This window comes from Mobula birostris, chromosome 4, assembly GCF_030028105.1.
Source record: "Mobula birostris isolate sMobBir1 chromosome 4, sMobBir1.hap1, whole genome shotgun sequence".
In the NCBI taxonomy this organism is placed as follows: domain Eukaryota; kingdom Metazoa; phylum Chordata; class Chondrichthyes; order Myliobatiformes; family Myliobatidae; genus Mobula; species Mobula birostris.
Genome location: NC_092373.1, coordinates 105,490,472 through 105,516,543, shown reverse-complemented (window position 1 = coordinate 105,516,543; position 26,072 = coordinate 105,490,472). Strand labels below are relative to the sequence as shown.

The 26,072-nt window shown below is 46.2% G+C and overlaps 1 protein-coding gene across 1 annotated transcript in view; it reads right to left on the bottom strand.

Moving 5' to 3' along the window:
- Positions 1-26,072, bottom strand: part of LOC140196519 (toll-like receptor 2) — a 138,265-nt gene that overhangs the window by 97,605 nt on the left and 14,588 nt on the right. The window contains exon 2 of the mRNA XM_072255856.1: positions 4,837-4,939. The gene's annotated coding sequence lies outside the window, so the exon portion shown is untranslated. The remainder of the gene's footprint in view (positions 1-4,836; positions 4,940-26,072) is intronic.

Genomic DNA, 26,072 nt, shown 5'->3' with positions numbered 1-26,072 from the left:
TGGCCTCCTCTACTGTCGAGATGAAGCCACACTCAGGTTGTAGGAACAACACCTTATATTTCGTCTGGGTAGCCTCCAACCTGATGGCATGAACATTGATTTCTCTAACTTCCGTTAATGCCCCTCCTCCCCTTCTTACCCCATCCCTATTTTTTTCTCTCTCTCTTTCCCTCTCACAATAACTCCTTGCCTGTTCTCCATCTTCCTCTGGTGCTCCCCTCCCACTTTCTTTCTTCCAAGGCCTTCTGTCCTATGATACTTCCCCTTCTCCAGCCTTATGTCCCTTTTGCCAATCAACTTCCCAGCTCTTGGCTTCATCCCTCCTCCTCCTGTCTTCTCCTATCATTTCGGGTCTCCCCCTCCCCCTCCCACTTTAAAATCTCTTACTATCTCTTTTTTCCGTTAGTCCTGACAATGGGTCTCGACTCGAAACGTTGACTGTACTTCCCTATACTGTAGATGCTGCCTGGCCTGCTGCGTTACACCAGCATTTTGTGTGTGTTGCTTGAATTTCCAGCACCTGCAGATTTTCTCGTGTTTGTGTCCTACACTGTACTGTGTTGTGCTGTGCTGTGTTGTACTGTGCTGTTCAATGAACCTCTGTCCTGTCCTGTATTGTAATGTACTGTACCGTACTGTTCAATGCACCTGTCCTGTTCTATACTGTACCATATTGTACTGTACTGTGCTGTATTGAACTGCATTGTATTGTACTGTGCTGTTCAATGAACCTCTGTCCTGTCCTATACTGTACTGAGTTATACTGCACTGTACTGTGTTGTTCAATGAACCCCTGTGCTGTACTGTTCAATGAACCTATGTCCTGTACTGTACTTGAACCCCTGTGCTGTACTATGTTGTACTTTACTGTATTGTACTGTACTGTTCAATTAACTTCTGTCCTGCCTTGTCCTATACTATACTGATCTATACTGTATTATACTGTACTGTGCTGCACTGTCCTGTGCTGTTCAATGAACCTCTACTGCACTGTACTGTATTGTTCAATGAACCTCTGTCCTGTCCTATACGGTACTCTATTGCACTGTACTGTTCTGTCCTGTGCTGCACTGTACTGTCCTATACTGTACTGTACTGTGCTGTACTGCTCAATGAACCTCTGTACTATACTGTGCTGCACTGTACTGTACATCCCTTCTGAGATCTGGAGCATAACCTGTTGACAATACTCCAAATACGGCCTGACTAATGTCTTATAAAGGCTCAGTATTATCTCCTTGATTTTATATTCTATTTCCCTTGAAATGAATGCCAACATTAAATTTGCCTTCTTTACCACAGACTCAACCTGTAAACTAACCTTTTGAGAGTCTTGCACAAGGACTCCTATGTCCCTCTGCACCACTGATGTTTGAATTTTCTCCACATTTAGATAATAGTCTGCACTTTTGTTCCTTTTACCAAAATGCATTATCATACTCCATATCCAACACTCTATTCCATCTGCCACTTCTTTACCAATTATTCCAATTTACCTAAATCCTGCTGAAATCCCATTGTTTCTTCAGCACTACCTACCCCTCCACCGATCTTCGTATCATCCGCAAACTTTACCACAAAGCCACCAATTACATAATGTACTCACAATGTATGATGTACTCACTCACTCATGCATTTCATTCTTTCATTAGCCGAAGATGGCTGAGACAGCAATAAATAGTTTTATATTTTGAAGAGCTGTGCAACACTGCCAACATTCCTAATTACCTTTGGGAAGATGAACTGGAGCAACCCACCTGGAGAGAATACTTTCACAATGGTAAACACAAAATAATCTGCAGATGCTGGGGTCAAAGCAACACTCACAACACGCTGGAGGAACTCAGCAGGTCGGGCAGCATCCGTGGAAACGATGAGTCGACCTTTCGGGCCAGAACCCTTCGTCAGGACTGTAGAGGGAAGGGGCAGAGGCCCGAAAAGAAGGTGGGGGGGAGGGTGGGAAGGAGAAGACTGGTAGGTTCCAAGTGAAAAACCAGTAAGGGGAAAAATAAAGGGGTGGGGGAGGGGAAGCAGGGAGGTGATTGCTCCTCCAACCTGAGTTTAGCCTCATCATGGCAGTAGAGGAGGCCATGTATGGACATATCTGAATGGGAGTGGGAAGCAGAGTTGAAGTGGGTGGCTACTGGGATCCTGTATGTGGGGGCGGAGGTGCTCAACGAAGCGGTCCCCCAATCTGCGTCGGGTTTCACGATGTAGAGGAGGCCGCACCGCTCCATCCGCCACAACAGACAGGATCTCCCAGTAGCCACCCACTTAAACTCTACTTCCCACTCCCATCCAGATATGTCCATACATTGCCTCCTCTACTGCCATGATGAGGCTAAACTCAGGTTGGAGAAGCAACACCTCATATACCGTCTAGGTGTCTCCAGTCCCTTGGTATGAACATAGAATTCTCCAACTTCCGGTAATTCCCTCCCCCTCCCTTCCCCTATCCCTATTTCACTCTGCCCCCTCCCCCAGCTGCCTATCACCTCCCTCATGGTTCCGCCTCCTTCTACTACCCATTGTGTTTTCCCCTATTCCTCCTTCACCTTTCCTGCCTATCACCTCCCTGCCTCCCTTCCCCCACCCCTTTATTTTTCCCCTTACTCGTTTTTCACCTGGAACCTACCAGCCTTCTCCTTCCGACCCTCCCCCCATCTTCTTTATAGGGCCTCTGCCCCTTCCCTCTACAGTCCTGATGAAGGGTTCCGGCCCGAAACGTCGACCGATCTTTTCCACGGATGCTGCCCAACCTGCTGAGTTCCTCCAGCGTGTTGTGAGTGTTACTTTCACAATGGTATCGGGATGAGTTCCAATATTAAAACCCACTGAAGGTAAAGAAATGGAAATATATTTCCAAGTTAGGATGGAACGCAATTGACAGGAAATTGCAAGGGCAGGTGTCCCATGTGCCATAAGCCCTAGATCATGGTGTCAGATCGGTAGCCCAGAGCTTTTGTAGGGTGGTAAACACTATGTTAGAGGAATAATTGTACAGGGAGTGCCATTCAAGCGGGCTGCTTTGGTCTTGATGATGTCAGTCTTCTTGAGAGTCTATGGAGCTGCAGGCATTCCATCTCATACCTGATTTTTGCCTTGGCAGATAGTGGAAAGACTTTAACGTATTGAAAATGAGCCAATCGCTGCATGGCACCCAGATTCTGACCTGTGCAATATATGTACCAGGTTTAATTTGGTTTTTGATCATTTGTGACTCCCAGGAAGGAGGTGACTCAGGAATCTGTTTATTTGCTTTGTGGAGAATGCTGACCATGGCAATTCCTCCATGACGTCCTCTGTTTCTGCAGCTGTGAAACTAACCACAATTACCAATATCACTTCCCCGACGTCTTTTATCTCCCACAATTACCAATATCACTTCCCCGACGTCTTTTATCTTCCCCGACGTCTTTTAAACCCTGGAACATCCAGCAGACATTACTAACATTATGACAACTGCCCCTTGCACCATTTTCCTAGCCGAACATTCATCTGCCAAATCGTCGTATGGCGTGTGATAATCCAGATTATTACCCCCGAGGTCCTGCTTTTCAGCTTCCTGCCTAGCTGTTCTTCAGGTCCTTTTCCTATCTATGTCTTTGGTACCTATATGTTACATGATTTCTGGCTACCTGCCCTCCACCTCCAGCATGCTGAGACATCCACGACCCCGGTACCTCAGAGGCAATATTCCATCCAGGTGTCTCTTTCATGTCAGCTCCCCTAACTACCACCACAGAGCTCCTCTTCTCCCCCCTTCCTTTCAGAGTAACAGAACTAGACTCAGTTCCAGACAGCTGGTCACTGCAACTTTCCCTGGTAGGTACCCTGTTCAACAGCATCCGAAGCAGTATATTGCAACCAAGGGGAATGTCCACAGTGTACTCTGCATTATCAGTCAATCCCCTTTCCCTCTCTTGACCATGACCCAGGTTTCAGGAATGAAGGGGTTAACATAAGAGGAGCATTTGGCAGCTTTGGGCCTGTACTCACTGGAATTTAGAAGAATGCGGGGGGGGGGGCGGATCTCACTGAATTTTAAAAGGACTAGATAGGGTGGATGTGAAGAGGATGTTTCCTTTGGTTGAGAGATCCAGAACTAGAGGGCACAGGCTCAAAATTGGGGGGTGACCTTTTAGAACGGAGGTAAGGAGGACTTTTTTTACCCAGAGAGTAGTTAATCTGTGGTATGCTCTGCCACAGATTGTGGTGGAGGCCAAGACTGCAGGTATATTTAAGGCAGAAGTTGATCGTTTCCTGATGGGTCAGGGCAACAGAGTATATGGTGAGCAGGTAGGTGTATGGGAACACTCACAACACGCTGGAGGAACTCAGCAGGTCAGGCAGCATCCGTGGAAACGATGAGTCGAGGTTTCGGGCCGAAACCCTTTGTCAGGACTGAAGAGGGATGGGGCAGAGGTTTATATAGGTTTATAAATGACAACTATCAACTCCCAAAGGTAGTAGTGAAGTCTGCATTTGTTTTCTTTCAACCTTATATGCTTCACATTGTAAAAGAATGTGTTCAACTGTTTCATGATGATGACAAAACCTACACACCCCAGAGTGATGTTTTCCAATAACATGGTTGTCTCAAAGGACAATGGGTGGTCATCATCATCACAAGCTAAAATGCCCAGTTGTCAAGCCTCACCAGTGTAGTCCAAAGAGAAGCTTATGAAGCAATACCAGCTTGGCTGCAGCAGCTGCTGGAGGGATATTCAATGACGTCCAGCTGCCTTAGGGGCTCTACTCCAGATTTGCTGTCTGGGTTTACTCTCGTAGCATTCGTCTCTCCCGAGGCTGCCCATGAGGCAGTCGGCTACTTACCCATAGCTCACGGGCACCAGGATGTGTACACACACTTGTGGGCCTGCGTGCTACGTGTGCAGGGGCCAGACCTCCTCCCCATCTTCTGCAGTTCAGCCTGAGTCTGAAAGGAATTCAGTTTCTGTGTGTCACCAGCTCCAACAAGGTACAAGGAATAATTAAGCATAGTATGCCCAATTCTAAGTTGAATTGGGTATTATTGAGTCAATATAATTTCTTCCCCCATCAATCTAACAGTTTTTATGTATTCTGTAAAGGTGTCTCCTCTTATGCCCATTATCCCACAAGTCTTGCCATAATCCCCTAATTCTTCTCCCACCAACCCCCTAGCTCCTGATTTGCCAAGTGGAAGGTCCATATCCACAGTTAAACAGCTTCTTTAGCCAAGCAATCAACCTGCTCATTCCCTTCAACACCTCTGTGTGCAGAGACCCATAAGAGAACATGAAAACCAATACTTTGAATATGAAATAAAGTTTGAAGAACTTCCAACAGTAAATCTGACCCACTACGAGAATGACCTGTTTTACGACTAGTCAAAACCGAAAAAGAATCTGAACAAATTACAATTTTGCAAGGACAAATTTCGTCCACCCACTGTAAGCCCAAAACTTACCTTAGCCTCTGCCTCTTCTCACCAAAACCTCTTGTGTCAAGCCTCAAGCTCTGCATTCTAACACTGAGCCGGCTGCTCCCACAATGGCCACTTCACTTCTTTCTATAGGCCTTTGCCAAGTGCCCAACGAACCGCAATTTCCCAAGCTCCTGGAAAGTTCCAAAAGTCTCTGCCTGTGTTTTAAAACTCGGATACAACTCACACGCCTCCAAACAAGCAACTGCTCATGATATCTCAAGCTCACCAAAAAGTTTCAAAAGGCTTTTTTTTTGATGGGCCGAATGGCCAAATTCTACTCCATCAGAACCATGATGTTTATTTGCTTGCCCCTTCTTGTGCTTCCTTTCAATCTTAACCGTCTTTCTTGCACTCAACCCTATCACCAAGCGCCCTAATGCTGTGGTCCCCATCCCCTTGCCCTCCTAGTTTATACCCTCCTGAGTAGTACTAGTGAACCTCCAAGTCAGAATACTGGTTCTCCTCCAGTTCACATGCAAACCGTCTTGTGTGTACAGGTCCTACATGTCCTGGAACACAACCAAATGATCCATAAATTTGAAGCTCTCCCTTCTATACTGATTGCTTAATCAAATATTGAACTGCCATTTCTCACCTCACTAGCACATGGCGTGGTTAGTAATTTTGAGATTGCAACCTTGGAAATCTTGATTTTCACATTTCTACCTGGCTTCCTGAAATCCCTTTGCAGGACCTCAAACCTGCTCTTCCCTATGCCATTGGTACCAATATCACCACAACCTCTGGCTGCTCATTCTTCCACCTCAGAATGTCCTGTATCTACCACGGGATACCTTGACCCTGACACCAGGGAAGTAGGACACCACACTGGAGTCTCACTTGAGAACCCTTTCACTATTAGCGTAGAAGAATGAGGGGAGATTTGATAGAGGTATATACAAACATTTGTAAAATTATGATGGGAATAGATAGAGTGAATGCAAGCAGGCTTTTTCCACTGTGGGAAGGGGAGAAAAAAACCAGAGGGCATGGGTTAAGGGTGAAGGTGGAAAAGTTTAAAGGGAACATTGGGGGGGGCTTCTTCACACAGAGTGGTGGGAGTGTGGAATCAGCTGCCAGAGGAGGTGGTAAATGAGGGTTCTTTTTTAACATATAAGAATAAATTGGACAGATACATGGATGGGAGGTGTATGGAGGGATATGGTCCATGTGCAGGTCAGTGGGACTAGGCAGAAAATGGTTCGGCACAGCAAAGAAAGGCCAAAAGGTCTGTGCTATTGTTTTTCTATGGTTTCTATTAGTCGGAAGGCTGCATTCAGCACAACAGGTTTGCTGGTGAGGCAGTGTGAGGTGTAAAAATAGTTCAGGATCTTTTGGGACTTTTTGATGGGTTGCAATCCTAACAATCTATTAGGCACTCGGCAGAAGCCAATAATAAGATGAAAGGCATAAGTGGACCAGCCATTGTTTAAGTGGAGACTGTTGGAATGGTGAGGCTTTGGCTCAACAGGCTTGCTGAAGCACACACAGGTGGAGGTACTAAGTTAGTTTTTTTCCTCTGTTAGTAATATAGCTAGTGTGCTGAGAATGGGTCCAGAGTTAGTGGTATGTTCCATGTGTAAGATGTGGGAACTTTGGGAGGCCTCCAGTCTCCCTGATAACTACATCTGCACGAATTACACCAAGCTACAGCAACTTAGCAACTGGAGCTGCAGCTGGATGACCTCCGGCTCATACAGGAAAATGAGGTGGTAATAGATAAGAGCTACAGGGAAGTCGTCACCCTTTGTATACTTGGCCTGGCGCTGTTCTGCAGGAGAGAAGGAGGGAGAAAAGAAATACGGTAGTCGTAGGGGATTCCATAGTCAGGGGAATGGACAGGAGATTCTGTGAGCCTGATAGAGATAACCGCATGGTGTGTTGCCTCCCAGGTGCCAGGGTGCGGGATGTCTCGGATCGGGTCCTGAATATTCTGAAGGGGGAGGATGAGCAGCCGGTTGTCTTGTTACATGTTGGTACCAATGACATAGATAGGACAAAGGAGGAGCTCCTGAAGAGAGATTTCCAGGAGTTAGGAAGGAAGCTAAGAAGCAGGACCTCCAGGGTAGTAATCTCGGGATTGCTACCTGTGTCACGTGCTAGCGAGGGCAAGGATAGTAGGATCAGGCAGATGAATGTGTGGCTAAAAGACTGCTGCAGGGGGCAGGACTTCAGATTCTTGGATAATTGGGATCTCTTCTGGGGGAAGTATGACCTGTTCAAAAAGGACAGCTTACACTTCAACCCGAAGGGGACCAATATCCTGGTGGGAAAGTTTAATACAGCTGTTAGGGAGGGTTTAAACTAATTTGGTAGGTGGGTTGGGAACCAGAATGACAGAGCGAAGGAAGGGGAAAACAGAAATAAATCTAAGATAGTGAGCAGTAAAGATGTCAAGAAAGACAGGCAGGTGATGGGGTAAATTTGTAGCCATTGGGATGACTTGCAGTGCAATAAAGTTGCAGTGAAATCAAAGCGAAAAGTACCAAATACTGGTCTTAAGGTGTTAGACTTAAATGCACACAGCATAAGAAATAAGGTGGATGATCTTGTCGTACACCTACAGATTGGCAGGTATGATATTGTGGCCATCACTGAGACCTGGCCAAAGGATGCATGTCTCTGGGAGCTGAACGGCCAAGGATACATGGTGTATCGGAAGGATAGGAAGGTAGGCAGAGGGGGAGGTGTGGCTTTATTGGTAAGAAATGATATTAAATCATTAGAAAGAGGTGATATAGGATCGGAAGGTGCAGAATCTTTAGGGTTGAGCTAAGAAATTGCAGGGGTAAAAGGACGCAGATGACAGTTATTTATGGGCCTCCAAACAGCTGCAGGGATGTGGACTACAAATTACAACAGCAAATAGAAAAGGCTTGTCAGAAGGGCAGTGTTATGATAATTGTGGGGGATTTTAACATGCGAGTGGATTGGGAAAATCAGGTCGGCACTGGATCTTAAGAGAGAGAATTTATAGAATGTCTGCGATATGGCTTTTTAGAACAGCTTGTTGTTGAGCCCACTAGGGGATCGGCTGTACTGGATTGGGTATTGTGTAATGAACCGGAGGTGATTAGAGAGAATGAGGTGAAGGAACCCTTAGGAGCCAGTGATCATAACATGATTGAGTTCACTGTGAAATTTGAAAAAGAGAAGCCGAAATCTAATGCGTCGGTATTCCAGTGGAGTAAAGGAAATTACAGTGGCATTAGAGAGGATCTGGCCAAAGTTGACTGGAAAGGGACACTGGCGGGAAAGACGGCAGAGCAGCAGTGGCTGGAATTTATGCAAGAAGTGATGAAGGTGCAAGACAGGTATATTCCAAAAAGGAAGAAATTTTCGAACGGAAAAAGGATGCAACCGTGGTTGACATGAGAAGTCAAAGTCAAAGTTAAAGCAAAGGAGATGGCATACAAGGAAGCAAAAATTAGTGGGAAGACAGAGGATTGGGAAGTTTTTAAAACCTTACAAAAGGAAACCAAGAAGGTCATTAAGAGGGAAAAGATTAACTATGAAAGGAAGCTAGCAAATAATATCAAAGAGGATACTAAAAGCTTTTTCAAGTACATAAAGAGTAAAAGACAGGTGAGAATAGATATAGGACCAACAGAAAATGATGTAATGGGAGAAATTGTAATGGGAGATAAGGAGATGGCAGAGGAACTGAACAAGTATTTTGCATCAGTCTTCACTGAGGAAGACATCAGCAGTATACTGGACACTCAAGGGTGGCAGGGGAGAGAAGTGTGCGCAGTCACAATTACGACAGAGAAAGTACTCAGGAAGCTGAATAGTTTAAAGGTAGATAAAGCTCCCAGACCAGATGGAATGCACCCGCGTGTTCTGAAGGAAGTAGCTGTGGAGATTGCGGAGGCATTAGCGATGATCTTTCAAAAGTCGATAAATTCTGGCATGGTTCCGGAGGACTGGAAGATTGCAAATGTCACTCCGCTATTTAAGAAGGGGCCAAGGAAGCAAAAAGGAAATTATAGACCTGTTAGCTTGACATCGGTGGTTGGGAAGTTTTTGGAGTCGATTGTCAAGGATGAGGTTACAGAGTACCTGGAGGCATATGACAAGATAGGCAGAACTCAGCATGGATTCCTTAAAGGAAAATCCTGCCTGACAAACCTATTACAATTTTTTGAGGAAATTATCATAGAACCATAGAAACTACAGCACAGAAACAGGCCTTTTGGCCCTTCTTGGCTGTGCCGAACCATTTTCTGCCTAGTCCCATTGACCTGCACACGGACCATATCCCTCCATACACCTCCCATCCATGTATCTGTCCAATTTATTCTTAAATGTTAAAAAAGAACCCGCATTTACCACCTCGTCTGGCAGCTCATTCCATACTCCCACCACTCTCTGTGAAGAAGCCCCCCCTAATGTTCCCTTTAAACTTTTCCCCCCTCACCCTTAACCCATGTCCTCTGGTTTTTTTCTCCCCTTGCCTCAATGGAAAAAGCCTGCTTGCATTCACTCTATCAATACCCATCATAATTTTATATATCCCTATCAAATCTCCCCTCATTCTTCTACGCTCCAGGGAATAAAGTCCTAACCTATTCAACCTTTCTCTGTAACTGAGTTTCTCAAGTCCTGGCAACATCCTTGTAAACCTTCTCTGCACTCTTTCAACCTTATTTATATCCTTCCTGTAATTTGGTGACCAAAACTGAGCGCAATATTCGAGATTCGGCCTCACCAATGCCTTATACAACCTCATCATAACATTCCAGCTGTTATACTCAATACTTTGATTAATAAAGACCAATCTACCAGTAGGCTAGACAAGGGAGATGCAGTGGATGTTGTATATTTGGATTTTCAGAAGGTCTTTGACAAGATGCCACACATGAGGCTACTTAACAAGATAAGAGCCCATGGAATTACGGGAAATTTACATACGTGAATAGAGCGTTGGCTGATTGGCAGGAAACAGAGAGTGGGAATAAAGGGATCCTATTCTGGTTGGCTGCCGGTTACCAGTAGTGTTCCACAGGAGTCAGTGTTGGGGCCACTTCCTTTCACATTGTATATCAACGATTTGGATTATGGAATAGATGGCTTTGTGGCTATTGGAAGAATGGGCACAGAAGTGGCAAATGAAGTACAACGTTGTAAAGTGTATGGTTATGCACTTTGGCAGAAATAATAAACGGGCAGACTACTATTTAAATGGGGAAAGAATTCAAAGTTCGGAGACGCAACGGGACTTGGGAGTCCTCGTACAGGATACCCTTAAGGTTAACCTCCAGGATGAGTCAGTAGCAAAGAAGGCGAATGCAATGTTGGCATTCATTTCTAGAGGAATAGAGTATAGGAGCAGGGATGCGATGTTGAGGCTCTATAAGGCGCTGGTGAGACCTCATTTGGAGTACTGTGGGCAGTTTTGGTCTCCTTATTTAAGAAAGGATGTGCTGACGTTGGAGAAGGTACAGAGAAGATTCACTAGAATGATTCCGGGAATGAGAGGGTTAACATATGAGGAACATTTGTCCACTCTTGGACTGTATTCCTTGGAGTTTAGAAGACTGAGGGGATATCTCAGAGAAACATTGCAGATGTTGAAAGGCATGGACAGAGTGGATGTGGCAAAGTTGTTTCCCATGATGGGGGAATCTAGTAAGAGAGGGCATGACTTAAGGATTGAAGGGCGCCCATTGAGAACAGAAATGCGAAGAATTTTTTTTTAGTCAGAGGGTGGTGAATCTATGGAATCTGTTGCCACGGGCAGCAGTGGAGGCCAAGTCATTGGGTGTATTTAAGGCAGAGATTGATAAGTATCCGAGTAGCCAGGGCATCAAAGGTTATGGTGAGAAGGCGGGGGAGTGGGACTAAACGGGAGAATGGATCAGCTCATGATAAAATGGCGGAGCAGGCTCGATGGGCCGAATGGCCGACTTCTGCTCCTTTGTCTTATGGTCTTATGGTAACTGCCAGGGGAGAGAAAGGAATAGGCAGCCAGTGCAGAGTAGCAGCCAGTGTCTCCACCACATCTGTTCTCAGGATGAGGCTTTTCATTCTAGGACGAGGGAGATGTCTTCCTTTTTTAAAGAAAGGGGCTTCCCTTCCTCCACTATCAACTCTGCTCTTAAACGCATCTCCCCCATTTCACGTACATCTGCGCTCACTCCACCCTCCCGCCACCCCACTAGGAATAGGGTTCCCCTGGTCCTCACCTACCACCCCACCAGCCTCCGGGTCCAACATATTATTCTCCGTAACTTCCGCCACCTCCAACGGGATCCCACCACTAAGCACATCTTTCCCTCCCTCCCCTCTCTGCATTCCGCAGGGATCACTCCCTATGCAACTCCCTTGTCCATTCGTCCCCCCCATCCCTCCCCACTGATCTCCCTCCTGGCACTTATCCATGTAAGCAGAACAAGTGCTACCCTTACCACCATTCAGGGCCCCAAACAGTCCTTTCAGGTGAGGCAACACTTCACCTGTGAGTCGGCTGGGGTGATATACTGTGTCCGGTGCTCCCGATGTGGCCTTTTATATATTGGGGAGACCAGACGCAGACTGGGAGACCGCTTTGCTGAACACCTACGCTCTGTCCGCCAGAGAAAGCAGGATCTCCCAGTGGCCACACATTTTAATTCCACATCCCATTCCCATTCTGACATGTCTATCCACGGCCTCCTCTACTGTAAAGATGAAACCACACTCAGGTTGGAGGAACACCACCTTATATTCCGTCTGGGTAGCCTCCAAACTGATGGCATGAACATCGACTTCTCTAACTTCCGCTAATGCCCCACCTCCCCCTCGTACCCCATCTGTTACTTATTTTTATACACACATTCTTTCTCTCACTCTCCTTTTTCTCCCTCTGTCCCTCTGAATATACCCCTTGCCCATCCTCTGGGTCCCCCCCCCTTGTCTTTCTTCCCGGACCTCCTGTCCCATGATCCTCTCGTATCCCTTTTGCCTATCACCTGTCCAGCTCTTGGCTCCATCCCTCCCCCTCCTGTCTTCTCCTATCATTTTGGATCTCCCCCTCCCCCTCCAACTTTCAAATCCCTTACTCACTCTTCCTTCAGTTAGTCCTGACGAAGGATCTCGGCCTGAAACGTCGACTGCACCTCTTCCTACAGATGCTGCCTGGCCTGCTGCGTTCACCAGCAACTTTTATCAGTGCAGAGTACCCTTGTTGCTGTTCTCATCAAGGATATGTTTACCACTTTGGACATTGTTCAAGAGGACAACCTACTGGAGGAAGCTGCAGTGACCTGATCTTTGGCACCGAGTTGGAGAAAAGGAGTTCAGTAGAGATAGAGGTTTCCATAAATAGAGGAAAAGACAGCAGATTCTATGGATTAGAAAGAGACACCCAGGTGGCATATTGCCTCCTGAGTGGCAGGGTAATGGATGTTTGGGACTGGGTCCACAGCATTCTAAAGGGGGAGGGTAAACAGCCGCAGGTCATGGTACATATGGATATCAACAACATAGATAAGAAAAGGGAGGAGGTCTAGAAAAAAAGTATGCAGGGAGTTAGGTAGAAAGATGAAAAAGCAAGAACTCCAGGGTGACAATCTAGGATTGCTGCCTGTGCCTTGCACCAATGAGGGTAAGCATAAAATGATCTGGCAGAGGAGTGCGTGGGAAGCTGAAAGGTCTGATGGTAGATGAGTCACCTGGACCAGATGGACTACATCTAAGGGTTCTGAAATAGGGGGCTGAAGAAAATGTGGAGGCATTAGTAATGATCTTTCAAGAATCACCAGACTCTGCCATGGTTCCGGAGTACTGGAAAATTGCAAATATTACTCCACTCTTAGAGAAGGGAGGAAGGCTGAAGAAAGGAAATTACAGGCCAGTTAGCCTGACCTCAGTGGTTGAGAAGATGTTGGAGTCAATTGTTAAGAATGAGGATTTGGGGTACTGGGAGGCACATGATCAAATAGGCCAAAGTCAGCATGGGAAAATTTTGCTTGACAATTCTGTTGCTTTCCTTGAAGGAATAACAAGCACGACAGACAAATGAGAATCAGTGGATGTTGTGTACTTGGACTTTCAAAAGTCCTTTGACAAGGTGCCACACATGAGTTTGCTTAAGAAGATAAGAGTCCATGGTATTACAGGAAAGATACACATGGATAGAGCGTTGGCCGATTGGCAGGAGGCAAAGAGTGGAAAATAAAGGGAGCATTTTCTGATTGGCTGCCAATGACTAGTGGTATTCCACAGGGGTTGGTGTTGGGACCACTTCTATTTATGTTGTATACCAATGAACTGGATCATGACTTCATTGTCAAGTTTGTGGAAGATACAAAGATAGAATCAAAATCAGAATCAGAATCCTTTATTATCGCCAAGTACGTGGACACATACAGGGAATTTGATGCCGGTTTCCCTGAGCTCTCACTGTACAGAATCAAAAAGCAAACAAAACAATAGTGCAAATAATCGTGAAGAATATATACAATGAGGTATACCTGTGTATGTACAGGTGGACTTGGTTTATAATAGACTAAAATTCAAGTGTTCATAAGACTGACAGCATACGGAAAGATAGGTCGAGGGACAGGTAGTGTTGAGGAGGCAGCGAGGCTGCAGAAGGACTTACACAGATCAGGAGAATGGGCAAAGGAATGGCAAATGGAATACAGTGTCGTGAAGTGTATGGTCATGCAGTTTCGTAGAAGAAATAAAAGAGTATGCTATTTTCTAAATGGGAAGAAAGTGCAAAAATCTGAGGCGCAAGGGAACTCGGGAGTTGTCATGCAGGATTCTTTAAAGGTTAGCTTGCATACTGAGTCAGTGGTGAGGAAGGCCAATGCAATGTTAGCATTCATTTCAAGATGACTTATATATAAAAACAAAGACGTTATGCTGAGGCTTTATCAGGCACTGGGGAGGCCTCACTCGGGAGTATTGTGAGTAGTTTTGGGCTCCTTATCTAAGAAAAGATGTGCTGCCATTGGAGAGGGTTCAAAGGAAGTTGAAAATGATTCTGGGATTGAAAGGTTAATCATATGAGGAGCATTTCCTGACACTGTATTCCATCTACCACTTCTTTGACCATTCAGTACTTGGAGCGATGATGTTGTGGCCATTACAGAGACTTGGATGGCTCAGAGGCGGGAATGGTTATTCGAGCCACAGTGGCAGGGCCTCTGGCACTGAGTCTGACTCTGTGGTGCAGAAGGGTGGGACGGAGAAGAGGAGAGCTGTCGTCATTGTTGACTCTATAGTCAGGGGAACAGACAGGAGATTTTGTGGTCGTGAGAAGGACACCTGCATGGTTTGTTGCCTCCAGGTGCCAGGGTCCAGGATGTCTCTAACCGGGTGCATGGCATCCTGGTACGAGAGGGAAAGCAACCAGAAGTCGTGATACATGTTGGGACCAACGACATAGGCAGGAAGAGGGATGAGGTCTTGAAGTGTGAGTTTCAGGAACTAGGCAGAAGGCTGAAGAACAGGACCTCAAGGGTGGCGTTCTCAGGATTGCTGCCAGTGCTACGTGACAGTGATGGTAAGAATTGGAGGAGATGGCAGTTGAATGCGTGGCTGAGGAGTTGGTGCAGGGGACAGGGTTTTAGATTTCTCGATGATTGGGATCTCTTCTGGGGAAGGTGGGACCTGTACAGATTGGATGGGTTGCACCTGAACTCGAGGGGGAGCAATATCCTTGCAGGTAGGTTTGCTAGCATGGTTCGGGAGGGTTTAAACAAACTTGCAAGGGGGATGGGACCCAGAGCGATAGAGCAGTGAAAAAAGTGCATGGAGTAAAGCCAGATCTAACATATAGAGAGGCTTTGAGGAAAGAGAAGCAGAATGAAGGGTGTAAAGGTAGTAAGATAGAAGGGCTAAAGTTTGTGTACCTCAAGGCAAGAAGCATCAGGAACAAAGGTGATGAACTGAGAGCTTGGATACATACATGGAATTATGATGCAGTGGCCATTACAGAGACTTGGCTGGCACCAGGGCAGGAATGGATTCTCAATATTCTTGGATTTCAGTGCTTTAAAAGGGATAGAGAGGGCAGAAAAAGGGGAGGAGGGGTGGCATTACTGGTCAGGGATAATATTACAGCTACAGAAAGGGTGGGTAATGTAGCAGGATCCTCTTTTGAGTCAGTATGTGTAGAAGTCAGGAACAGGAAGGGAGCAGTTACTCTATTGGGGGTATTCTGTAGGCCCCCTGGTAGCAGCAGAGATACAGAGGAGCAGATTGGGAGGCAGATTTTGGAAAGGTGAAAAAATAACAGGGTTGTTATCATGGGTGACTTTAACTTCTCTAATATTGATTGGCACCTGATTAGTTCAAAGGGTTTAGATGGGGCAGAGTTTGTTAAGTGTGTCCAGGACGGATTCCTGTTACAGTATGTGGACAGGCCGTCTAGGGGGAATGCAATACTAGATCTAGTACTAGGTAACGAACCAGGTCAGGTCACAGATCTCTCAGTGGCTGAGCATCTGGGGGACAGTGACCACCGCTCCCTGGCCTTTAGCATTATCATGGAAAAGGATAGAATCAGAGAGGACAGGAGAATTTTTAATTGGGGAAGGGCAAATTATGAGGCTATACGGCTAGAACTTGCGGGTGTGAATTGGGATGATGTTTTTGCAGGGAAGTGTACTATGGACATGTGGTCGATGTTTAGAGATCTCATGCAGGATGTTAGGGATAAATTTGTCCTGGTGAGGAAGATAAAGAATGGTACGGTGAAGGAACCATGGGTGACAAGTGAGGAGGAAAATCCAGTCAAGTGGAAGAAGAGGACCGGGTCGAGACAACAGAGGCTTATGGAGAAGAGAAGTTATAAACCATGTCGCCCCTCTCTCATTATGGGCAATGTGAGATCACTGGGTAATAAAATGGACGAGTTGACGGCGCTTGTCAGGAGTCAGAGAACATTTCGAGAGAGTAGTGTTATGTGTTTCATTGAAACGTGGCTGCACGAGGACATACCCGATCAAAGTGTTTCCACAGAGGGCTTCCAGACTGTTCGGGCCGACTGGAATTGCACTGAGAGAGGTAAGCGTAAAGGAGGGGGGCTTGCTGTTCTGGTAAACAACAGATGGTACAATTCTGGTCATATTACGATCAAGGAACGTGTTTGTAGCCCGGATATTGAACTTTTTGCTGTTGGACTCCAGCCATATTATTTGCCAAGGGAAATCTCACATGTAATTGTGGTTGTTGTGTACATCCCTCCCTCTGCCAAGTCGACGTCAGAGTGTAACATCATTTACACCGTCATAGTCAGATTACAAACCTAGCACCCGGGTGCCCTCATTACCATCTCTGGTGACTTCAACCATGTTACCATGGCTAGGACACTGCCCAACTTCACGAAGTATGTGAGCTGTACAACCAGAGGGGAGAGGACTCTGGATTTGATGTATGCTAACATTAAGGATGCATACAGCTCCTCTCCCCTCCCCCCATTGGGAAGGTCAGATCACAACCTGGTGCATCTAAAACCCTGCTACATGCCTCTGGTGAAGAGTAGACCTGCAACCTCGAGGACAGTGAGGAAATGGTCAGAGGAGGCTTATGAGGCGCTCCAGGGTTGTTTTGAGGTGACAGACTGGCAGGCACTCTGTGAGCCACATGGAGAGGATATTGATGGGCTCACAGAGTGCATCACTGATTACATCAACTTCTGTGTGGACTGCAATGTTCCGACAAGAACTGTCCTTTGTTATTCAAATAACAAGCCATGGGTAACAAAGGACATTAAGGACATCCTGAATGCTAAAAAAAAGGGTGTTTAGAGATGGAAATAGGGAGGAGTTGAGGGCAATACAGAGGGACCTGAAAGCCAGGATCAGGGAGGCTAAAGACAGGTATAGGAGGAAGCTTGAGTGGAAACTCAAGCAGAACAACATGAGAGAGGTCTGGAGTGGGATGAGGACCATCACTGGGTTCCGGCAAACTGGCAACAGAGGAGCTGAAGGCAGTGTGGACAGGACCGACGAACTTAACCTGTTCTTTAACAGATTTGACATTGTGGCCCCTGCCCATCCCCCACATAAATCATCTGTTGTCGGCCCCCAACCAACACATATTCCACTCTCCACTCCTACCCCTCCTCACAGTCCCCCACCCTGCTCTCATGACTATACCCCTCCCCCACACGAAACCACCACGGTGGGCTTCACAGCTGAACAGGTGAGAAGACAGCTGAAATGTCTCAACCCAAGCAAGGCCGCAGGACCGGATGGTGTCAGTACCAGGGTGCTCAAAGCCTGTGCCCCTCAGCTATGTGGAGTACTTCACCATGTCTTCAACCTGAGGCTCCGGAGGGTTCCTGCGATGTGGAAGATGTTCTGCTTCGTCCCTGTGCCGAAGACGCTGCACCCCAGCGACTTCAATGACTACAGACCGGTGGCATTCACCTCCCACATCATGAAGACCCTGGACAGACTTGTTCTTGAGCTGCTCTGGCCAATGGTTAGGTCACACTTAGATGCCCTCCAGTTCGCCTACCAGCCCCAACTAGGAGTTGAGGATGCCATCGTCTACCTGCTGAACCGTGTCTACGCCCACCTGGACAAGCCAGCGAGCACTGTGAGGGTCATGTTTTTTGACTTCTCCAGTGCGTTCAACACCATCCGCCCTGCTCTGCTGGAGGAGAAGCTGACAGCGATGCAGGTGGATGCTTTTCTGGTGTCACGGATTCTTGATTACCTGACTGGCAGACCACAGTGCATGTGCTTGCAACACTGTGTGTCCAACAGAGCGATCAGCAGCACTGGGGCTCCACAGGGGACTGCCTTGTCTCCCTTTCTCTTCACCATTTACACATCGGACTTCAACTACTGCACAGAGTCTTGTCATCTTCAGAAGTGTTCTGATGACTCTGCCATAGTTGGATGCATCAGCAAGGGAGATGAGGCTGAGTACAGGGCTACGGTAGGAAACTTTGTCACATGGTGTGAGCAGAATTATCTGCAGCTTAATGTGAAAAAGACTAAGGAGCTGGTGGTAGACCTGAGGAGAGCTAAGGCACCAGTGACACCTGTTTCCATCCAGGGGGTCAGTGTGGACATGATGGAGGATTACAAATACCCGGGGATACGAAGTGACAATGAGCTGGACTGGTCAAAGAACACTGAGGCTGTCTACAAGAAGGGTCAGAGCCGTCTCTATTTCCTGAGGGGACTGAGGTCCTTTAACATCTGTCGGACAATGCTGAGGATGTTCTACGAGTCTATGGTGGCCAGTGCGATCATGTTTGCTGTTGTGAGCTGGGGCAGCAGGCTGAGGGTAGCAGGCACCAACAGAATCAACAAACTCATTCGTAAGGCCAGTGATGTTGTGGGGATGGAACTGGACTCTCTCACGGTGGTGTCTGAAAAGAGGATGCTATCCAAGTTGCATGCCAACTTGAACAATGTCTCCCATCCACTACATGTACTGGTTGGGCACAGGAGTACATTCAGCCAGAGGCTCATTCCACCGAGATGCAACACAGAGCGTCACAGGAAGTCATTCCTGCCTGTGGCCATCAAACTTTACAACTCCTCCCTTGGAGGGTCAGACACCCTGAGCCAATAGGCTGGTCCTGGACTTATTTCCTGGCATAATTTACATATTACTATTTAATTATTTATGGTGCAAATGTAACGAAAACCAATTTCCCCCGGGATCAATAAAGTATGACTATGACTATGAAGGCAGCATACATGAGGTTCAGGAAGCAAGGATCAGATGGGTCTATTGAGGAATATAGGGAAGCAAGAAAAGAGCTTAAGAACAGGCTGAGAAGAGCAAGAAGAGGGCATGAGAAGGCCTTGGCGAGTAGGGTAAAGGAAAACCCCAAGGCATTCTTCAATTATGTGAAGAACAAACGGATGACAGGAGTGAAGGTAGGACCGATTAGAGACAAAGGTGGGAAGATGTACCTGGAGGCTGTGGAAGTGAGTGAGGTCCTCAATGAATACTTCACTTCGGTATTCACCAATGAGAGGGAACTTGTTGACGGTGAGGACAATATGAGGGAGGTTGAGGTTCTGGAGCATATTGATATTAAGGGACAGGAGGTGTTGGAATTGTTAAAATACATTAGGACAGATAAGTCCCCAGGGCATGAAGGAATATTCCCCAGGCTGCTCCATGAGGTGAGGGAAGAGACTGCTGAGCCTCTGGCTTGGATCTTTATGTCCTCGTTGTCCACGGAAATGGTACGGGAGGATTGGAGGGAGGCGAATGTTGTCCGCTTGTCCAAAAAAGGTAGTGGGGTAGTCGGGGTAATTATAGACCAGTGAGCCTTACGTCTGTGGTGGGAAAGCTGTTGGAAAAGATTCTAAGAGATAGGATCTATGGGCATTTAGCGAATCATGGTCTGATCAGGGACAGTCAGCATGGCTTTGTGAAGGGCAGATCGTGTCTAACAAGCCTGATAGATTTCTTTAAGGAGGTGACCAGGCATATAGATGAGGGTAGTGCAGTGGATGTGATCTATATGGATTTTAGTAAGGCATTTGACAAGGTTCCACACGGTAGGCTTATTCAGAAAGTCAGAAGGCATGGGATCCAGGGAAGTTTGACCAGGTGGATTCAGAATTGGCTTGCCTGCAGAAGGCAGAGGGTCGTGGTGGAGGGAGTACATTCAGATTGGAGGGTTGTGACTAGTGATGTCCCACAAGGATCTGTTCTGGGACCTCCACTTTTCGTGATTTTTATTAACGACCTGGATGTTGGGGTAGAAGGATGGATAGGCAAGTTTGCAGACAACACAAAGGTTGGTGGTGTGGTGGATAGTGCAGAGGATTGTCGAAGATTGCAGAGAGACATTGATAGGATGCAGAAGCGGGCTGAGAAGGGGCAGATGGATTTCAACCCGGAGAAGTTTGAGGTGGTACACTTTGGAAGGACAAACTCCAAGGCAGAGTACAAAGTAAATGGCAGGATACTTGGTAGTGTGGAGGAGCAGAAGAATCTCAGGGTACATATCCACAGATCCCTGAAAGTTGCCTCACAGGTAGATAGGGTAGTTAACAAAGCTTATGGGGTGTTAGCTTTCATAAGTCAAGGGATAGAGTTTAAGAGTCGCGATCTAATAATGCAGCTCTATAAAACACTGGTTAGGGCACACTTGGAGTACTGTGTCCAGTTCTGGTCGCCTCACTATAGGAAGGATGTGGAAGCATTGGAAAGGGTACAGAGGAGATTTACCAGGATGCTGCCTGGTTTAGAGAGTATGCATTATGATCAGAGATTAAGGGAGCTAGGGCTTTACTCTTTGGAGAGAAGGAGGATGAGAGGAGACCTGATAGAGGTGTACAAGATATTAAGAGGAATAGATAGAGTGGACAGCCAGCGCCTCTTCCCCAGGGCACCACTGCTCAATACAAGAGGACATGGCTTTAAGGTGAAGGGTGGGAAGTTCAAGGGGGATATTAGACGAAGGTTTTTGACTCAGAGAGTGGTTGGTGCGTCGAATGCACTGCCTGAATCAGTGGTGGAGGCAGATACACTAGTGAAGTTTAAGAGACTACTAGACAGGTATATGGAGGAATTTAAGGTGGGGGGTTAAACGGGAGGCAGGGTTTGAGGGTCGGCACAACATTGTGGGCCAAAGGGCCTGTATTCTGCTGTACTATTCTATGTTCTATGAATGCCAGGCTTTAGATGTTTCAGAAAGGATAGGGAGGGAGGCAAAAGAGGTGGGGGCAAGGCACTGTTGATCAGAGATAGTGTCACGGCTGCAGAAAAGGAAGAAGATATGGAGAGATTGTCTACAGAGTCCTTGTGGATGGAAATTCGATAAAGGAAGGGGTCAATAACTCTACTGGATGTGTTTTATGGACCATGCAATAGTAATAGGGATATTGAGGAGCAGATAGGGAGACAGATTCTGGAAAGGTGTAATATCAATTGGCAGGTCCCTAGAGCAAGGGGTTTAGATTTGTTGGAGTTTGTTAGGTGTGTTCAGGGATGTTTCCTGACAGAATATGTAGATAAGCCTACAAGAGGAGAGGCTGTACTTGATCTGGTATTGGGAAATGAACCTGGTCAAGTGTCAGATCTGTCAGTGGGAGAGTATTTTGGAGATAGTGATCACAATACTATCTTCTTTACCATAGCATTGGAGAGGAACAGACAAGTTAGGAAAGGGTTTAATTGGAGTAAGGGGAAATATGAGGCAGGAACTTGGAAGCATAAATTGGAAACAGATGTTCTCAGGGTAATGTATGGAAGAAATGTGGCAAATGTTCAGGGGATATTTGTGTGGAATTCTGCATAGATAGGTACATTCCAATGAGACAGGGAAAGGATGGTATGGTACTGGAACCATGGTGTACAAAGGTTGTTGTAAATCTAGTCAAGAAGAAAAGAAGAGCTTACAAAAGGTTCAAAAAGCTAGGTAATGATAAGAGATCTAGAAGATTATAAAGCTTGTAGGAAGGAGCTTAAGAATGAAATTAGGAGTGGCAGAAGGGGCCATGAGAAGGCCTTGGCAGACAGGATTAAGGAAAACCCCAAGGCATTCAACAAGTATGTTAAGAGCAAGAGGATAAGACGTGACAGAATAGGACCAATCAAGTGTGACAGTGGAAAAGCGTGTATGGAACCGGAGGAGATAGAAATGAGTACTTTGCTTCAGTATTCACTACGGAAAAGGACCTTAGCGATTGTAGGGCTGTCTTGCAGCATACTGAAAAGCATGTAGATATTAAGAAAGCAAGCAGGAGCTTTTGGAAAGCATCAAGTGGGGTAAGTCACTGGGACCGGACGAGATGCACCCAGGCTACTGTGGGAGGCGAGGGAGGAGATTGCTGAACCTCTGGTGATGATCTTTGCATCATCAATGGGGATGGGAGAGGTTCTATAGTATTGGAGGGTTGCGAATGTTCTGCTATTCAAGAAAGGGAATAGAGATAGCCCAGGGAATTATAGACCAGTGAGTCTTACTTCAGCGGTTGCTAAGTTGATGGAGAAGATCCTGAGAGGCAAGATTTATGAACATCTGGAGAGGCATAATATGATTAGGAATAGTCAGCATGACTTTGTCAAAGGCAGGTCATGCCTTAAGAGCCTGATTAAATTATTTGAGGAGGTGACTAAGCACATTGATGATGGTAGAGCAGTAGATGTAGTAGATTTTAGCAAGGCATTTGACAAGGTACCCCATGGAAGGCTTATCGAGAAAGAAAGGAGGCATGGGATCCAAGAGGAAATCATTTGTGGATCCAGAACTGGCTTGCCCACAGAAGGCAAAGAGTGGTTGTAGACGGGTCATATTCTGCATGGAGGTCGGTCACCAGTGGTGTGCCTCAGGGATCTGTTCTGGGACCCCTACTCTTCGTGATTTTTATAAATGACATGGATGAGGAAGTGGAGGGATGGGTGAGTAAATTTGCTGATGACACAAAAGTTGGGGGTGTTGTGGATAGTGTGGAGGGCTGTCAGAGGTTGCAGTGGGATATTAAAAGGATGCAAAACTGGGCTGAGAAGTGGCAGATGTTCAACCCAGATAAGTGTGAGGTGGTTCATTTTGGTAGGTGAAATATGATGGCAGAATATAGTATTAATGATAAGACTCAAATATCGTCTTTCTTTAAGGATCGTGGTTTCCCTTCTACCGCCATCAATGATGCCCTCACCCGCCTCTCCTCCATTTCCCGCACTTCAGCCCTCACCCCATCCTCCCACAACCACAACAGGGACAGAGTTCCCCTTGTACTTACCTACCACCCCACCAGCCTCTGGATCCAGCACATTATCCTCCGCAACTTCCGCCACCTTCAACAGGACCCCACCACTAAGCACATCTTTCCCTCTCCACTCCTCTCCGCTTTCTGCAGGGATCGGTCCCTCCGCGACTCCCTTATCCACACGTCCATCCCCACTGATCTCCCACCCGGCACTTATCCCTGTAAGCGTAAATGCTACACCTGTCCCTACTCCTCCTCTCTTGCAACCATTCAGGGCCCCAAACAGTCCTTCCAGGTGAGACAACATTTCACTTGTGAGTCTGTTGGGGTCATCTATTGCATCTGGTGCTGCCGGTGCGGCCTCCTCTACATCGGTAAAAGCTCCATTTATTCCTTCTTTGCCTCCTGCCAATCAGCCACAGCTTTTTCCATGCTAGAATCTTTCCAGTAATACAATGGGCTCGTAGCTTGTTAAACACCTTCATGTGGGGCAGCTTGTCAAGGGCCTTCTGAAAATCTAAGTGCAGAACATTGAGTGATTCTCCTTTGTCTATCCTGCTTGTTACTTCTTCAAAGAATGCAAACACATTTGTCAGGCAAGATTTTCCCCTAGGAAACCATGCTGATGATACAACGAAAGGTGGAGGGGCAGGTAGTGTTGAGGAAGACAGAGTGGGAGAATTGGTGAAGAGTGGCAGAAGGAATATACTACAGTGAACTGTATAGTCATGCAGTTGGGTAAAAGGTGAACTGTATAGTCATGCAGTTGCTGAAAGTTAACGCAGGTAGAGTTGGTGGTAAGGAAGGCAAATGTAATATTTAAGGCAGAAGGTGAGGAACAGAGGTAAGGAGGAATTTTTTTAGCCAGAGAGTAGTAAATCTGTGGAATGTTCTGCCACAGACTGCGGTGGAGGCCAAGTACATGGATATATTTAAGACAGAAGTTGATGGTTTCCTGATGGTCAGGGTATCAAAGGATATGGCGAGAAGGCAGGTGTATGGGGTTGAATGGGATCCGGGTTCAGCCATGATGGAATGGCAGAACAGACCCGATGGGCTGAGTGGCCTAATTCTGCTCCTGTCTTATGGTCTAATGTTAGCATTCATTTTGAGGACTAGAATACAAAAGCAAGGATGTAATGCCGAGGCGTTGGTCAGACCGCACGGAGTAATGAGTAGTTTTTTGCCCCTTATCTAATAAAAGATGTGCTGGCATTAGCATAGGTTCAGAGGAGGTTAATGAAAATGAACCCATGAATGAAAGGGTTACCATATGAAGAACATTTAATGGTCCTGGGCCTGTACTCACTGAAGTTTAGAAGAAGGAGGGGAATCTCATTGAATCCTATCAAATATTGAAAGGCATAGATAGAGTGGATGTGGAGAGGATGTTTCTAGTACTGGGGGAGTCTAGGACCAGAGGACACAGCCTCAGAATAAAGGGTCATCCATTTAGGACAGAGATGAGAAAAAATTTTAGCCAGAAGGTAGTGAATCTGTGGAATTCAGTGCGTCAGACCCAAGTCATTGGGTATATTTAAGGCTGAGGCTGATTAGTCAGGACCTCCAATGTTACAGGGAGAAGGCAAGAGAATGGCATTAAGGAGGATAATAAATCAGCTATGATGTGATGGAGCAGCAGACTTGATGGGCTGACTGGTGTAATTCTGCTTGCATGTCTTATGGTGTTATGGTCTTATCACTGTGCCTACCTTCACCCTTCTGTTTTCTTTGCCTCAGAGCCAGGCATGGTGCTTCTGACTCAGCTACTACTGCTGGGCTCTGAAAAGCATCCCCTACAATAGTATTCAGTAGGGTATACCTGATACTGAGGGGAGTGGCCACAGAGGAACCTTTGTCTGTCTGTCTACTCATCTTAATTGCCCTGGTGCTCACCCATCCACCTGTAGCCTGTAATTTATGCAGGCTGTCTAAGGCTCCCAATCTATGATCATCTCAGAATAACTCTGTGTACATTCAACTCCAGCTGCTTTGTCAGCAGCTGGGTGCACTTTCAACACATGTGGTCAGAGAGACAGGAGGTTTCCTGACAGCTTACATCTGGCAGGAGGAGCATTCCATTGCTCTGACTGCCATTTTATCTACACTATCAAGGTCAATTATTAATAGCTAAATAAAAATCTCACCTGATTTGTACCTTTCCAAAGGCTCTTCACTTCTGCCTCCTCACTAAAGCCACTCAAGCCAAAGCCTCAGCTTCCCGATCCTACACTGGCTCACTGTCAAAACAGCCACTCAAATTGGCAGCTCCACTTGACCCTACATTCTTTTTATTGATAAAGTGTGCAGAAGCTCAGTTAGGACATCATGTTTCAGTTGTATAAATTTTTGGTTGAACTGCACTTAGAAGTTACTGTTGATACTTCAGGTCACCACATTACAGAATGGCGTAGCAATTGAGAGAGAAAGAATGGAGAAGAAACTAACCAGGATGTTACTTACAATGAAGAGCGATAGTTATAAGGAAAAATTGGAAAGGCTGTATTTTTCTTTGTGGAAGATAGAAGTGGAGGAGTGGAGGTTTATATTATTAGGAGGGGAAATAGATAGTCAAAAACACACAAGATAATGTAGATAGTGGAAATCATAAACACAAGTGATTTTAAAGACGCAGGAAATCAGAGCAGCTATGCCTCGAATTTATGGAAGCAATTCGGAAGGTTCAGGATATATACATCTTGACGGGCAAGAAGTATTCTAAAGACAAGATAACACAACCATGGCTGGCAAGGGAAGTCAAAGCCAACATGAAAACAAAGATCAGTGGGAAGTCAGAGGATTGGGAAGCTTTTAAAAACCAACAGAAGGCAACTAAAAAAGCGATTAAGAAGGAAATGATGGAATATGAAAGTAAGCTAGCCAGTAATATTAAAGAGGATACCAAAAGCTTCTTCACATACATATAAAAATTGTAAAAGAGAAGCGAGAGTGGATATCAGACCGCTGGA